Source organism: Tamandua tetradactyla, chromosome 17 (assembly GCF_023851605.1).
Source record: "Tamandua tetradactyla isolate mTamTet1 chromosome 17, mTamTet1.pri, whole genome shotgun sequence".
NCBI lineage: Eukaryota > Metazoa > Chordata > Mammalia > Pilosa > Myrmecophagidae > Tamandua > Tamandua tetradactyla.
The window spans coordinates 23,675,301-23,690,409 of NC_135343.1; the positions used below are offsets into that span (position 1 = coordinate 23,675,301).

At 35.3% G+C, this 15,109-nt stretch overlaps 1 non-coding gene across 1 annotated transcript; it reads left to right on the forward strand.

The window, feature by feature from the left end:
- Nucleotides 1–4,232: 4,232 nt before the first annotated feature.
- LOC143661855 (U6 spliceosomal RNA) lies at nucleotides 4,233–4,339 on the forward strand. Its single transcript, XR_013164892.1, has one exon. It is a non-coding gene; the product is annotated as a U6 spliceosomal RNA (small nuclear RNA).
- The last annotated feature ends 10,770 nt before the right edge of the window (nucleotides 4,340–15,109 follow it).

The window sequence follows — 15,109 nt, forward strand, 5'->3', positions numbered from 1 at the left end:
CCTCAGGGAAACCCCTAATACCATTTCAAACATGAGGGACACTCACATCAATAGGCCAAGCCCTTGATCTTGAGTCTTACTCTTGTGAAGCTTATATTTGTAGCAGAGAAGATTAGCCTACCTATAGGTATGCCTAAGAGTTACTTCTGGAGGACCTCCTTTGTTGCTCAGATGTGACCTCACTCTCTCTAAGCCCAACTCTGCAAGTGAAATCATTGCCCTCCCCCACATGTGCGACATAACATCCAGGGGTGAAAGTCTTCCTGGTGGCATGGGAGATGACTCACAGGCATGAGGCTGGCCCTGGAACTGTGGGATCAACAATGCCGTCCTGACCAAAAAGGGAAAAGAAGTATAACAAATAAGGTATCAGTGGCTGAGCGTTCAAGTACAGGCGAGTGACTACTCTGAAGGTCACTCTTATGCAAGCTTCAGTTAGACATTGCTATGTATCATAGCTTGCCAAACCCCAACAAAAACCGTTCCTGCCAATCCTAAAGAAAACCTAGGATGTTATATAAGACTCTACAGAAGTTCCATACATTAGGGTAACTACAACCTCCAAATAGATCTCTGGACCAGATAAGTCCTGAAATGCAGAGGGGTCAGCCTCTCCAGAACATCAACTAGTTCCATCACCCCTATCCCATATTATCAACCGCTCTTTCCAACATGAAAAAGTTAGAATGGGCATAGCTCAAATACTCCTAAAATGTGGGAGAAAGATCAAAGGTGATGATAGAGTTTTATAGAGACGGTAGGGTTTAACAAATGAGCATGATTGCTGAATCATTTTATTGACATTTCTTTTAGTTTCCAGTTCTTAGAGGAGCTAGAAGTGAAAACCTAGAATTGTGGAATTGTAACCCACAACAAATTCTGAAATCTGTTTTACAACTAATTGTTGTGATGTGCTTTGAAATTTATTGCTTTTTTGTATATATCTTATTTTTCACAAAAAAGAAAAAAAAAGTTGACAGATGATAAATGCACAGCTATGTGTTGATATTGTGAACCATGGCTTGTTTATTTTGGATTATTACATGGTATATGAATACATACTATTTATCAGTAAAAATAAATAATTTAAAAAGAAAAGGAATGGAGACATACATATCATTCTAACACATAAACAGAAAAAAAACGGACTAGTTATATTAATTTCAGATAAAGCAGACTTCAGAACAAGGAAAGTTCTCAGGGATAAAGAAAGGCATTACATAATGCCTTTGTTATCTGAATTGTTATCTAAACCTATCTAATAGGTTCAAGTCTCCAAAAAGACATAAAAATCCTTACTGTAAATCAGCATAATGGCAGAGCATCCAAGTGTTTGGGTTAAAACTGAGAACTTTAAGGAGACACAGACCATTATACTTGGATGCTTCAGCACACCTCTATCAGCAATTTACAGATTCATCAGACAAAAGAAAATCAGTAAGTATATAGCTGAAGTGAACAGCACTGACGACAAACTGAATGAAATTGGTGTTTGAAGAATCTTTCATCCAACATCAAAATACACATTCCTCTCCAGCTCATATGGAACATCACCAAGGGAGAACACATCCTGGACCATAAAACACAGCTTAACAAATTTAAAAGTACGGAAACCATACAAAGTATGCTTTCAAACCACAATGGAATTAAATTAGGAATCAATAATAGAAAGATAGCTATAAGCCCCCAAATAGTTGGCGATCAAACAACAGACTTCAAAATAACACATAGGTCAAAGAAGTCTCACAGGAAATTAAAAAGTAATATTTTGAACTAAATTGAAAACATCAAAATTTACAGGATGCAGTGAAATCAGTGCTTAAGAGGAAAATCTATAACATAGAATGCATATATAACAAAAGAAGAAAAATCCAAAATCAATTCTAAGACTCTCCTGAGGAAATTAGAAAATAAAATAACAATATATATCTAAAGCTAGCAGAAGAAAAGACATAAAATTTAGAGCAGAAATCAATGAAATTGAAAACAGCAACAGAATAGAGACAGTCAATGAAACTGAGAGCTGACTATTTGAAAAAATCATTACAATTGATAAACTCTAGCCTGAATAACCAAGAAAATAAGAGAGAAGACTCAAATTACTAATATCAGAAACTAATGAGAGCCCATTACTACTGATCCAAATGGCATTAAAATGATGACACAGTAAATATTATGATACATATCTACCTCAAATGTTAATTACTTAGATGAGATGAAACAAGTCCTTGAAAAACACACTCTTTCAAAATACACAGAAAAATAGATAATGTGAATAGGCTTATATCTAGTAAAGAAATTGTATCAATGATTTAAAAATTTCTAAAAGAGAAAGCATCAGGCTCAGTTGTTTCACTGGTAAATTTTACCAAGCATTTAAGGAAGAACTGATACAAATTTTCTACAATCTCTTACATAAAATAGAAGCAAAGGGAATACTCCCTACCTCATTCTATGCAACCAACATTACCCCAATGCCAAAACAACACAGAGATATTGTGTTCTAGTTTGTTAGCTGCTGGAATGTGATATACCAGAAATGGAATGACTTATAAAAAGAGAAATTTATTAAGTTGCAAATTTACAGTTCTAAGACCATGAAAATGTCCAAATTAAGGCAAGTCTATAAAAATGTCCAAATTAAGACCCCAATAGAGGTTACCTGGATTCAAGAAGTTCAGAGTTTCTCTCTCAACTGGAAAGACACATGGCGAACATGGTGATGTCTGTTAGCTTTCTCTCCGGGCTTCTGGTTTCATGAAACTCTCCTGGGGGCATTTTCCTTCTTCATTTCCAAAGGTCTCTGGCTGCAAGGGCTCTCATAGTTCTCATGACTCTCCATTGCTCTTGAGTTTTCTCCAAAATGTTTCCTCTTTTAAACGATTCTGGTAAATCAATCAAGACCTACCTGGAATAGGTGGAGTTACATCTCCCATCCAATCAAAGATTAATATCCACAATTGGGCAGGGCACATCTCCTTGGAGATAATCTAATCAAGTCTCCAAACTGCAGTGCTAAATAGGGATTAAAAAAATGGTTGTCTCTGCAAGATGGATCAGGATTAAAAATGGCTTTTATAGGGTGTGTAATCCTTTCAAACAGGCACATATTGCTAGGATAGAAAATTATAAACTTATATTGCATATAAACATAGATGCAAAAATCTTCCAAAAAATTAGCTAATTGAATCCAACAATGTATAAAAAGAATTATATACCATGACCAGCTGGGCTTATTCCAGGTATTTAAGACTAGTTTATCATTCAAAAAAACTATTAATGTAATTCATTACATCAGCAAGCTAAAGAAGAAAAATCATATCAATATATGCAGAAAAATATTTGACAAAATCCATCATCCATTCATGATAAAAGCTCTAAGCAAACTGGAATAGAAGAGAGTTTCCTTAACTTGAGAAAGCATATCTGCAGAAAATGTATGGCTAACATAAGACTTAATGATGCAAAACTGGATGCTTTCTTCCCAAGATCAAGAATAAGATAGGACTGCCCCTCTTAACACTACTATTCAACATTGTACTAGAAGTCCTTGGTAATGTGATAACAAAATAAAAGAAAGTAAAAGGTACATAGATCAATAAGGAAGAAATAAAATTGTCTCTTTTTTGTGCATATCATATGACTGCCTATGTAGAAAATCCCAAAGAATCAACAACAGCAAAAACCAACCAACCAACCATCAAACAAAACAAAAACTGGAATAGTAAGAAATTAGAGCAAGGTTCCAGGATACAAGGTTAATGTATAAATCAACTCCTTTCCTACATGCCAGCAATGAACAATTGCACCTTAACATTAAAAAAAAGCCCCTTATGTTTAGTACCATAGAAAGGAAAAAGTCATTGTGTAAAAGACTAGCAAACTACATGCACAATCTACATGAGGAAGACCGCAAAACTCTCATGAAAGAAATCAAAGATATAAGTAAACGGAGAAATAGTCCATGATCGTGAATAGTAAAACTTATTAAGATGTGAATTCTTCCCAATTTGATCTATAGTTCAGAGTAATTGCCATGTAAATCCCAGCAAGTTATTTTATGGATATCATCAAACTGATTCTAAAATATATATGGAAAAGCAAAAGACCTGGAATAACCAACACAATACTGAATGGACAAAAATCAGAATGCTGACACTACCTAACTTCAAGACTTATTATAAAGCTAAATTATTAAGACAATGTGGGATTGGTGCTAGATAGGTACATATGTACTCACTACAGCAGCGCATATACTAAAATTGCAATGATACAGAGAAGATTAGCATGGCCCCTGCACAAGGATGCCATGTAAATTTTTGAAGAATTTGATATTTTTAAAACCTTGTGTCTGATACTCTGTCTATCCAGATAGATGAGTAAAAAAATATGGATAAAAAATGAATAAGTAATAGGGTGGATAAGGGATAAAATAAATTGGGTAGCTGGAAATACTAGTGGTCAATGAGAGGGAGGGGTAAAGAGTATGGGATATATGATTTTTTCTTTTTATTTCTTTCTAAAAGATGTTCATGGTGATGGATACACAAATATATGATGATATTGTGATCCATTGATTGTACACCATGTATGGACTATATGTGTGTGAAGATGCGTCAATGAAAATATATTTTTAAAAATGCTTACACTAATATGGGCTTGGTTTATCCATGATAGGTAAACTAGCATTGGTGCTGCAGAATAGAGTTTGTGATGGGCCAATTTAAGGGACAATGTAGGTACTTACAGATTCCAGGAATTTATCATTTTCAAGACAGTCATACTGACCTGAGCGTACTGTACTTTTGTACAAGTTTTGAATCTGAACTTTCAAAAACTATTGTGTATTTTAATCTACTGCTTCATTTTTTAAAATTGTTAATGAAGAAATGCATGTATGTGGTAAAAATTCAAACTACACAAAAAAGGGCATATAATAAAATATATATATACTTCCCCCCCCAAAAAAAAACAAAACAAAAACTACCTACAACCTTCAGAGGGTTTCCTAGGCCAGATAAGTCCTGAAACCCAGAGGCGCCAGCTTCTCCAGAAAATCAACTAGTTCCATCCCCCTATCCGATATTATTTACAGCTCCTTCCAACATGAAAAAGTTAGAATGGGCATGGCTCAAATACCCCTACAGATTGGGAGAAAGATTAAAAGAGAAGGTGGAGTTATAACAGAGAACATAGACTTTAACAAATGAGTATGACTGCTGAATCATCATATTGATATTTCTTTTGGTCTCCAGTGTCTTGGAGAAACTAGAAGGAAAAGTCTAAAATTGTGGAATAGTAACCCATACCAAACTCTGAAATCTGCTCTATAACTAATTGTTGTGATGTGCTTTGAGAGTATTGCTTTTTTGTATATATGCTATTTCTCACAAGAAAAAAAAAATAGGTACATAGATCGTTGGAATAGAATAGTGACCCCAGAAAGGGATCTGCACAAACATATTCAGTTGATCATTAATAGAGGAAAAAGACAATTAAATGGAGAAAGATAGTGTTTACAATAAATCATGCTCAGCCAACTGGACTTCCACGTGTAAAGATTGAATCTAGTCATAGATCTGATAGCTTTCAAAAAAGTTAACTCAAAATGGATCATATACTTTTCTGATCATAAACAGAAAACTTTAAAACTTCTAAAGATAACACAGGAGAAAATCCAGGTAACCTTGAGTTTGACAATGAATTCACAGATACAACACCAAAAGCATGATCTATGAAAACTAGGTGAATGTTATAAAAATTAGAATATCTGCTCTGTGAAATTTATTAGGAGAATGGAAAGAAAAGCCACAGATAGAAAATATCTGCAAAACACATATCTGATAAAGATATTGCATCCAAAATATACAAAGAATTCTTAAACACTAAGAAAACAGCCCAATTTAAAAAATGGACAGAATATCTAAAAGACACTTCACCAAAGAACATATACAGATGACAAAGGAAAAGCATGAAAAAGATGCACAACATCATATGTTACTAGGGAAATGCAAATTAACATAACAATGTGATACTACACACCTATTGAAATCACTAAAATCCAAGAAAAAAAATGACAATACCAAATGCTGACAAGGATATGTGGAGCAGTAGGAACTCTCATTCATTGCTAGTGGTCTTTTTGATTGTTTCTTACAAAGTTAAACATAGTTTTACATATGCTCCAGTAATTGTGCTCCTAGGTATCTGCCCAAGTGAGATGAAATTTATGTTCATGCAAAAACAGGCACCCAATTGTTTATAGCAACTTTATTCATAACTGCAGAAACTGGAAGTTTTTATTTAGTATTTAGGGACCAGGTATTTAGGGACCAAGATGTCCCTAAATAGGTTAATGGATAAACAAACTGGAACATTCATATAGTGATAAAAAGAAATGAACACTCTACCAAGCCATGAAAAGACATGGACTTTCAATGCATGTTGCTAAGTGAAAGAAGCCTATGTGAAAAGATTACAAATATATGATATTTGGGAAAAGACAAAACTATGGAGGCAGTAAAAAAGATCAGTGATTGTCAGGAATTTGGGGGTGGAATATGTGGAACACAGGATTTTTTTAAAGCAGTTAAGCTATTGTTCCTGATACTTTCATGGTAGATATATGATAGCATGCATTTTTAAAAACCCACAGAACAGGACTATGCAAAGAGTGAAATGTAACATAAATTTTCAACTCTATTAATAATAATGTATCAATATTGATTAATCGATTGCAACAAATATACCACACAAGACCAGATATTATTCATAGAGGAAACTGTATACTGAGGACAGAATATAAGAGATCTCTTTGTACTATCTTCTCAACTTAGCTGTAAACCTAAAACTGTTCTAAAATACTGTCTGCTAATTTTAAAAAGTAAAAATAAGATAGTTGAAGAAACAAAATTAACTGACTCTTCTAGTTATTTAATCCAATACTGGACTATTAGGTTTGCCTTTTATTTCTGAAAATATCTCAAAAATTAAAGGTGAAAGGAGGTATATGCAATTGTTAATCTTATCTCAAAACAGAGTCAATGATTTTTTTATTAATTAAAAAAATCAACTAACACAACATTTAGAAATCATTCCATTCTACATATACAATCAGTAATTCTTAATATCATCACATAGATGCATATTCATTGTTTCTTAGTACATTTGCATCTATTTAGAAAAAGAAATAGAAAGACAACAGAAAAATAAATAAAATGATAATAGAGAGAAAAAAAGAAAAAAGGAAAAAAAAACATACCTCAGATGCAGCTTCATTCAGTGTTTTAACATAATTACGTTACAATTAGGTAGTATTGTGCTGTCCATTTCTGAGTTTTTGTATCCAGTCTTGTTGCACAGTCTGTATCCCTTCAGCTCCAATTACCCATTATCTTACCCTATTTCTATCTCCTGATGGTCTCTGTTACCAATGACATATTCCAAGTTTATTCCCTAATGTCGGTTCACATCAGTGGGACCATACAGTATTTATCCTTTAGTTTTTGGCTAGTCTCACTCAGCATAATGTTCTCTAGGTCCATCCATGTTATTGCATGCTTCATAAGTTTATTCTGTCTTAAAGCTGCATAATATTCCATCGTATGTATATACCACAGTTTGTTTAGCCACTCGTCTGTTGATGGACATTTTGGCTGTTTCCATCTCTTTGCAATTGTAAATAATGCTGCTATAAACATTGGTGTGCAAATGTCTGTTTGTGTCTTTGCCCTTAAGTCCTCTGAGTAGATACCTAGCAATGGTATTGCTGGGTCGTATGGCAATTCTATATTCAGCTTTTTGAGGAACCGCCAAACTGCCTTCCATAGTGGTTGCACCATTTGACATTCCCACCAACAGTGGATAAGTGTGCCTCGTTCTCCACATCCTGTCCAGCACTTGTCATTTTCTGTTTTGTTGATAATGGCCATTCTGGTGGGTGTGAGATGATACCTCATTGTGGTTTTGATTTGCATTTCTCTAATGGCCAGGGACGTTGAGCATCTCCTCATGTGCCTTTTGGCCATTTGTATTTCCTCTTCTGAGAGGTGTCTGTTCCAGTTTTTTCCCATTTTGTAATTGGATTGGCTGTCTTTTTGTTGTTGAGTTGAACAATCTCTTTATATATTCTGGATACTAGACCTTTATCTGATATGTCATTTCCAAATATTATCTCCCATTGTGTAGGCTGTCTTTCTACTTTCTTGATGAAGTTCTTTGATGCACAAAAGTGTTTAATTTTGAGGAGCTCCCATTTATTCATTTCTTTCTTCAGTGCTCTTGCTTTAGGTTTAAGGTCCATAAAACCACCTCCAATTGTAAGATTCATAAGATATCTCCCTACATTTTCCTCTAACTGTTTTATGGTCTTAGACCTAATGTTTAGATCTATGATCCATTTTGAGTTAACTTTTGTATAGGGTGTGAGATACGGGTCCTCTTTCATTCTTTTGCATATGGATATCCAGTTCTCTTGGCACCATTTATTGAAGAGACTGTTCTGTCCCAGGTGAGTTGGCTTGACTGCCTTATCAAAGATCAAATGTCCATAGATGAGAGGGTCTATATCTGAGCACTCTATTCGATTCCATTGGTCGATATATCTATCTTTATGCCAGTACCATGCTGTTTTGACCACTGTGGCTTCATAATATGGCTTAAAGTCAGGCAGCGTGAGACCTCCAGCTTCGTTTTTTTTCCTCAAGATACTTTTAGCAATTCGGGGCACCCTGCCCTTCCAATAACCTTTGCTTATTGTTTTTTTTATTTCTGAAAAATAAGTTGTTGGGATTTTGATTGGTATTGCATTGAATCTGTAAATCAATTTAGGTAGAATTGACATCTTAACTATATTTAGTCTTCCAATCTATGAACATGGTATGCCCTTCCATCTATTTAGGTCTTCTGTGATTTCTTTTAACAGTTTTTTGTAGTTTTCTTTGTATAGGTCTTTTGTCTCTTCAGTTAAATTTATTCCTAAGTATTTTATTCTTTTAGTTGCAATTGTAAATGGAATTCGTTTCTCACTTTCCCCCTCAGCTTGTTCATTGCTAGTGTATAGAAACACTACAGATTTTTGAATGTTGATCTTGTAACCTGCTACTTTGCTGTACTCATTTATTAGCTTTAGTAGTTTTGCTGTGGATTTTTCCGGGTTTTCGACGTATACTATCATATCATCTGCAAACAGTGATAGTTTTACTTCTTCCTTTCCAATTTTGATGCCTTGTACTTTTTTTCTTGTCTAATTTCTCTGGCTAGAACCTCCAAGATGATGTTGAATAACAGTGGTGATAATGGACATCCTTGTCTTGTTCCTGATCTTAGGGGGAAAGTTTTCAATTTTTCCCCATTGAAGATGATATTAGCTGTCGGTTTTTCATATATTCCCTCTATCATTTTAAGGAGGTTCCTTTGTGTTCCTATCCTTTGAAGTGTTTTCAACAGGAAAGGATATTGAATCTTGTCAAATGCCTTCTCTGCATCAATTGAGATGATCATGTGATTTTTCTGCTTTGATTTGTTGATATGGTATATTACATTAATTGATTTTCTTATGTTGAACCATCCTTGCATACCTGGGATGAATCCTACTTGGTCATGATGTATAATTCTTTTTATGTGCTGCTGGATTCGATTTGCTAGAATTTTGTTGAGGATTTTTGCATCTATATTCATTAGAGAGATTGGTCTGTAGTTTTCTTTTTTTGTAATATCTTTGCCTGGTTTTGGTATGAGGATGATGTTGGCTTCATAGAATGAATTAGGTAGCTTTCCCTCCACTTCAATTTTTTTGAAGAGTTTGAGCAGGGTTGGTACTAATTCTTTCTGAAATGTTTGGTAGAATTCACATGTGAAGCTGTCTGGTCCTAGACTTTTCTTTTTGTGAAGCTTTTGAGTGACTGATTCAAATTCTTTATTGTGGTTGGTTTGTTGAGGTTATCTACTTTTTCTTGAGTCAAAGTTGGTTGTTCATGCCTTTCTAGGAATTTGTCCATTTCATCTACATTGTTGTATTTATTAGCATAAAGTTGTTCAAAGTATCTTATTATTACCTCCTTTATTTCTGTGAGGTCAGTGGTTATGTCTCCTCTTCCATTTCTGATCCTATTTATTTGTGTCCTCTCTCTTCTTTTTGTCAGTCTTGCTAAGGGCCCATCAATCCTGTTGATTTTCTCATAGAACCAACTTCTAGTCTTCTTGATTTTCTCTATTGTTTTCATGTTCTCAATTTCATTTATTTCTGCTCTAATCTTTGTTATTTCTTTCCTTTTGCTTGCTTTGGGATTAGTTTGCTGTTCTTTCTCCAGTTCTTCCAAGTGGACAGTTAATTCCAGAATTTTTGCCCTTTCTTCTTTTTTGATATAGGCATTTAGGACAATAAATTTCCCTCTTAGCACTGCCTTTGCTGCGTCCCATAGGTTTCGATATGTTGTATTTTCATTTTCATTTGCCTGGAGATATTTACTAATTTCTCTTGTAATTTCTTCCTTGACCCACTCATTGTTTAAGAGTGTGTTGTAGAGCCTCCACGTATTTGTGAATTTTCTGGCACTCTGCCTATTATTGATTTCCAACTTCTTTCCTTTATGATCCGAGAAAGTGTTGTGTATGATTTCAATCTTTTTAAATTTGTTGAGACTCGCTTTGTGACCCAGCATATGGTCTATCTTTGAGAATGATCCATGAGCACTTGAGAAAAAGGTGTATCCTGCTGTTGTGGGGTGTAATGTCCTATAAATGTCTGTTAAGTCTAGCTCATTTATTGTAATATTCAAATTCTCTGTTTCTTTATTGATCCTCTGTCTAAATGTTCTGTCTATTGATGAGAGCGGGGAATTGAAGTCTCCAACTATTATGGTAGATGTGTCTATTTCCCTTTTCAGTATTTGTAGTGTATTCCTCATGTATTTTGGGGCATTCTGATTCGGTGCGTAAATATTTATGATTGTTATGTTTTCTTGTTTAATTGTTCCTTTTATTAGTAGATAGTATCCTTCTTTGTCTCTTTTAACTGTTTTATATTTGAAGTCTAATTTGTTGGATATTTGTATAGCCACTCCTGCTCTTTTCTGGTTGTTATTTGCATGAAATATCTTTTCCCAACCTTTCACTTTCAACCTATGTTTATCTTTGGGTCTAAGATGCATTTCCTGTAGACAGCATATAGAAGGATCCTGTTTTTTAATCCATTCTGCCAGTCTATGTCTTTTGATTGGGGAATTCAGTCCTTTAACATTTAGTGTTATTACTGTTTGGGTAATACTTTCCTCTACCATTTTGCCTTTTGTATTATATATATCATATCTAATTTTCCTTCTTTCTACACTCTTCTCCACACCTCTCTCTTCTGTCTTTTCGTATCTGTCTCTAGTGCTCCCTTTAGTATTTCTTGCAGAGCTGGTCTCTTGGTCACAAATTCTCTCAGTGACTTTTTGTCTGAAAATGTTTTAATTTCTCCCTCATTTTTGAAGGATAATTTTGCTGGATATAGAATTCTTGGTTGGCAGTTTTTCTCTTTTAGTAATTTAAATATATCATCCCACTGTCTTCTCGCCTCCATGGTTTCTGCTGAGAAATCTACACATGGTCGTATTGGGTTTCTCTTGTGTGTGATGGATTGCTTTTCTCTTGCTGCTTTCAAGATCCTCTCTTTCTCTTTGACCTCTGACATTCTGACTAGTTAGCATCTTGGAGAACGCCTATTTGGATCTATTCTCTTTGGGGTGCGCTGTACTTCTTGGATCTGTAATTTTAGGTCTTTCATAAGAGTTGGGAAATTTTCAGTGATAATTTCTTCCATTAGTTTTTCTCCTCCTTTTCCCTTCTCTTCTCCTTCTGGGACACCCACAACATGTATATTTGTGTGCTTCGTATTATCATTCAGCTCCCTGAGCCCCTGCTCAAATTTTTCCATTCTTTTCCCTATAGTTTCTGTTTCTTTTTGGAATTCAGATGTTCCATCCTCCAGTTCACTAATTCTAACCTCTGTCTCTTGAAATCTACCATTGTAGGTTTCCATTGTTTTTTTCATCTCTTCTACTGCATCTTTCATTCCCATAAGTTCTGTGATTTGTTTTTTCAGACTTTCCATTTCTTCTTTTTGTTCATCCTTTGCCTTCTTCATGTCCTCCCTCAATTTATTGATTTGGTTTTTGAAGAGGTTTTTCATTTCTGTTCGTAAATTCAGAATTAGTTGTCTCAGCTCCTGCATCTCATTTGAACTATTGGTTTGTTCCTTTGACTGGGCCATATCTTCAATTTTCCTGGTGTGATTTGTTATTTTTGCTGGTGTCTGGACATTTAATCAGATTTGCCTGAGTGTGAGACCCAGCAGGTTGAAAGATTTTCCTGTGAAGTCTGTGGGCTCTGTTTTTTTTATCCTGCCCTGTCGGTGGCGCTTGTCTGCGGGTCCCACCAGCAAAAGATGTTGTGGCTCCTTTATTAATGCCACTATTGGTGTTTGGTTGGACCCAGTCCCTGCCACTGTCGGAAACTCCCTCCTCTCCCTCTGGGCAGCCGCCTGTGGGGGAGGGGCACCGGTCGCCAGCCGCCATGGCTTGGTGAGCCCGCTGATCTGAGACTCGTAGCAGGTCCGGGAAGCTGCCCGCAACAGAGTGGTGCCGGCCTCCGTGGCTTGGGAAACTTACCTCTCCAAGACTCTCAGCAGGTCCATGAAGGAGGGAGGATGGGGCGCCGGCCACCATCCGCCATGGCCCGGGGAAGCATGCGCCGCTCGGGGACCTCACTGCAGCGGAGTCTCGCAGACGGTCCAGCCAGTCCAGACTGGGTTACACTGTGTGTTCGGTCCCTGCTGTGGCCCCAGGAGCTGTTCTGCACTGTTTCTGGTCACCTAGTAGTTGCTCTGGAGGAGGAACTAAGATGCGCATACCTTACTAAGCTGCCATCTTGGCCCCCTCCCTCCTATGTCCAGTGTCAATGATTTTTAAACTGTTTGAAAGTGATCTTGAAAATTGCACTCCAACACTGAGTTCAAACAAACCAGACAAAAGGGACATGATCATATATATCTCACAGATATTTATATACACATAATGCGTTGTTTTCTGCAATAGATCTTTATATCCTTCTCCCTCTCAATATTATAGTCTACTTAAGTCTTCTGAAGAAATGTAATAGGATGATATCAGATGAACTAGAAAAATGACGATTCAAGAAACTTGAAAAATATCTAGAATTTGGAAAGATACAGAACGTGGAAAGTCAAATTGCTAAGGATCTTAAGGCATGGAAAACCAATAATTGAATTATCTGAAGCTCACTTCTTCCAACTTGTGAAGTGGGCCAATTGAGCACACCTTAAACAGATAAGAGAAATTCTCGACTTGTCATTTGTTAGTTTTCTGATAAAGCAATACAATGATTAGAATGATCTGTCAACAGTTATCGAAAGCTCTTGAAAAGTCTTTCTTAGTAAGGAAATTAAAGTATCCATGATTAAGTGGAGATGCCTATTTGTACATCTCAAATGAGTTCTTTATTGAGAGGCTTCAGTCCTTTGAAAAGAAATACAAGAATACTATCAAAATGAAGATCAGGCAAGATTTGGATTAGCAACAAAAATAAAACAAAATTTTTATTATTGAAAAAGAAATGAGCTTACTGAACTCATTAAAACAGCAAGATGTTGCAATTCACATAGTATTATGGGTGCATTGTTCCTTTTTCTGGTGTCATATTTCAATTTTCCTAATCACACAAAAATTTAGTCCCTATGTAAAAAGACCTTTAGCCCCATGAAAACAGCATTTGTGAAGACTCAAATGGCAAAAATGTAAAACTCTGAGATTGGTACAATATAAATGAAATTGTAATTGAAAGAAAGAGTTTTTACAATACCCTTATAATTTAATTCTTTATAATTGCTTCCATTAGGATCATTTTCATTCTCCAACAGTAATCACCCTGGCTCAGAAAGTATTATGAAAAGCCTTCTTGCTCTCAACTCAAACATAATTTTGACTCATGTTTCTCTGATAACTCAAATCTGTCCCTTGGTTGGGATGTAATTGCAATCACCTTTCCCTGGTGTTGATTTTAGTACCTGGCTTGCATGTGATAGACAACAGATCTAGCCCTTTTTCTAAATTAATAGATCAATTGGTAGGGCATTCGATGTAAAATGGGACAGAACTGTCTATCTATTCTGCGTGTCTTGAATGACTCTCTCATTGCTTAAACAGAATTTTCAAGACAAAATAGTTTCATAAAATTGACGGTATTGTGCCCAAAACACAAACAATATTTTATATACCCCCAGACTTATAAACTCTAGCCTTTTCTTGTTTTTGTTTCCCTTATTGCAGTTATATTTCTAAACTCATAACATATTTAGTTCTGAATGGGTCATTTAGATTTTTTTTTAACCATAATCTCTTTAGTCACAGTTGTGGGTAAGTCACAATTATCTCATCTCCCATTTCATTCAGTATATGAATCTTTGTAATTAGGGGTTCACTAAATATTTTTTGAGAGAATTGTTAGATAATGCTCAAGAAACTAATCCTAAGAAGTATTCAGTTATCCTTCATCTGTAGAAGGAATTATAATAGATACAAGTGTCAAGCTCAGAGCACCTACATTTGTGGACCTTATAATCAATAAAGGGAGAAAGCAAATATATATTAAAGAGTCAGAAACAATATTGAAAAAAAAAGTGTGTTATCATGTACTCACAATCTTTGATTGAACTTTAATTCTGAAAGGAGAATATTATCTGTGGGAAAATTGAAAGGGATATAATTTACAATATTTAAAGGTAAGGGACACAGATAAACAAATGATAGCTGAAGTGGAGCTAAAAAAAGATCTCAGGATTATAGAAGATTTTAACACCAAAATTGTTAATCAGAATAAGCAGATATGAGTTTATTAATGCTCAGGCATGATGGATTATGAGCTGATTGAAATATTTCTGTAGCAGAATGGTCTACTGCAGGGTTTTGAGTAACGTAAGTGGGATAGATTCTCACCTGCTTGGGGAGGTTGAAATGTAAAATTGTTGTGAAAATACATTTTCACTATTGAGAATATGTAAACTTTCAATAGCAAAAACTCTTAAGAGGCAGAAGACCTAGCAAATCAAATA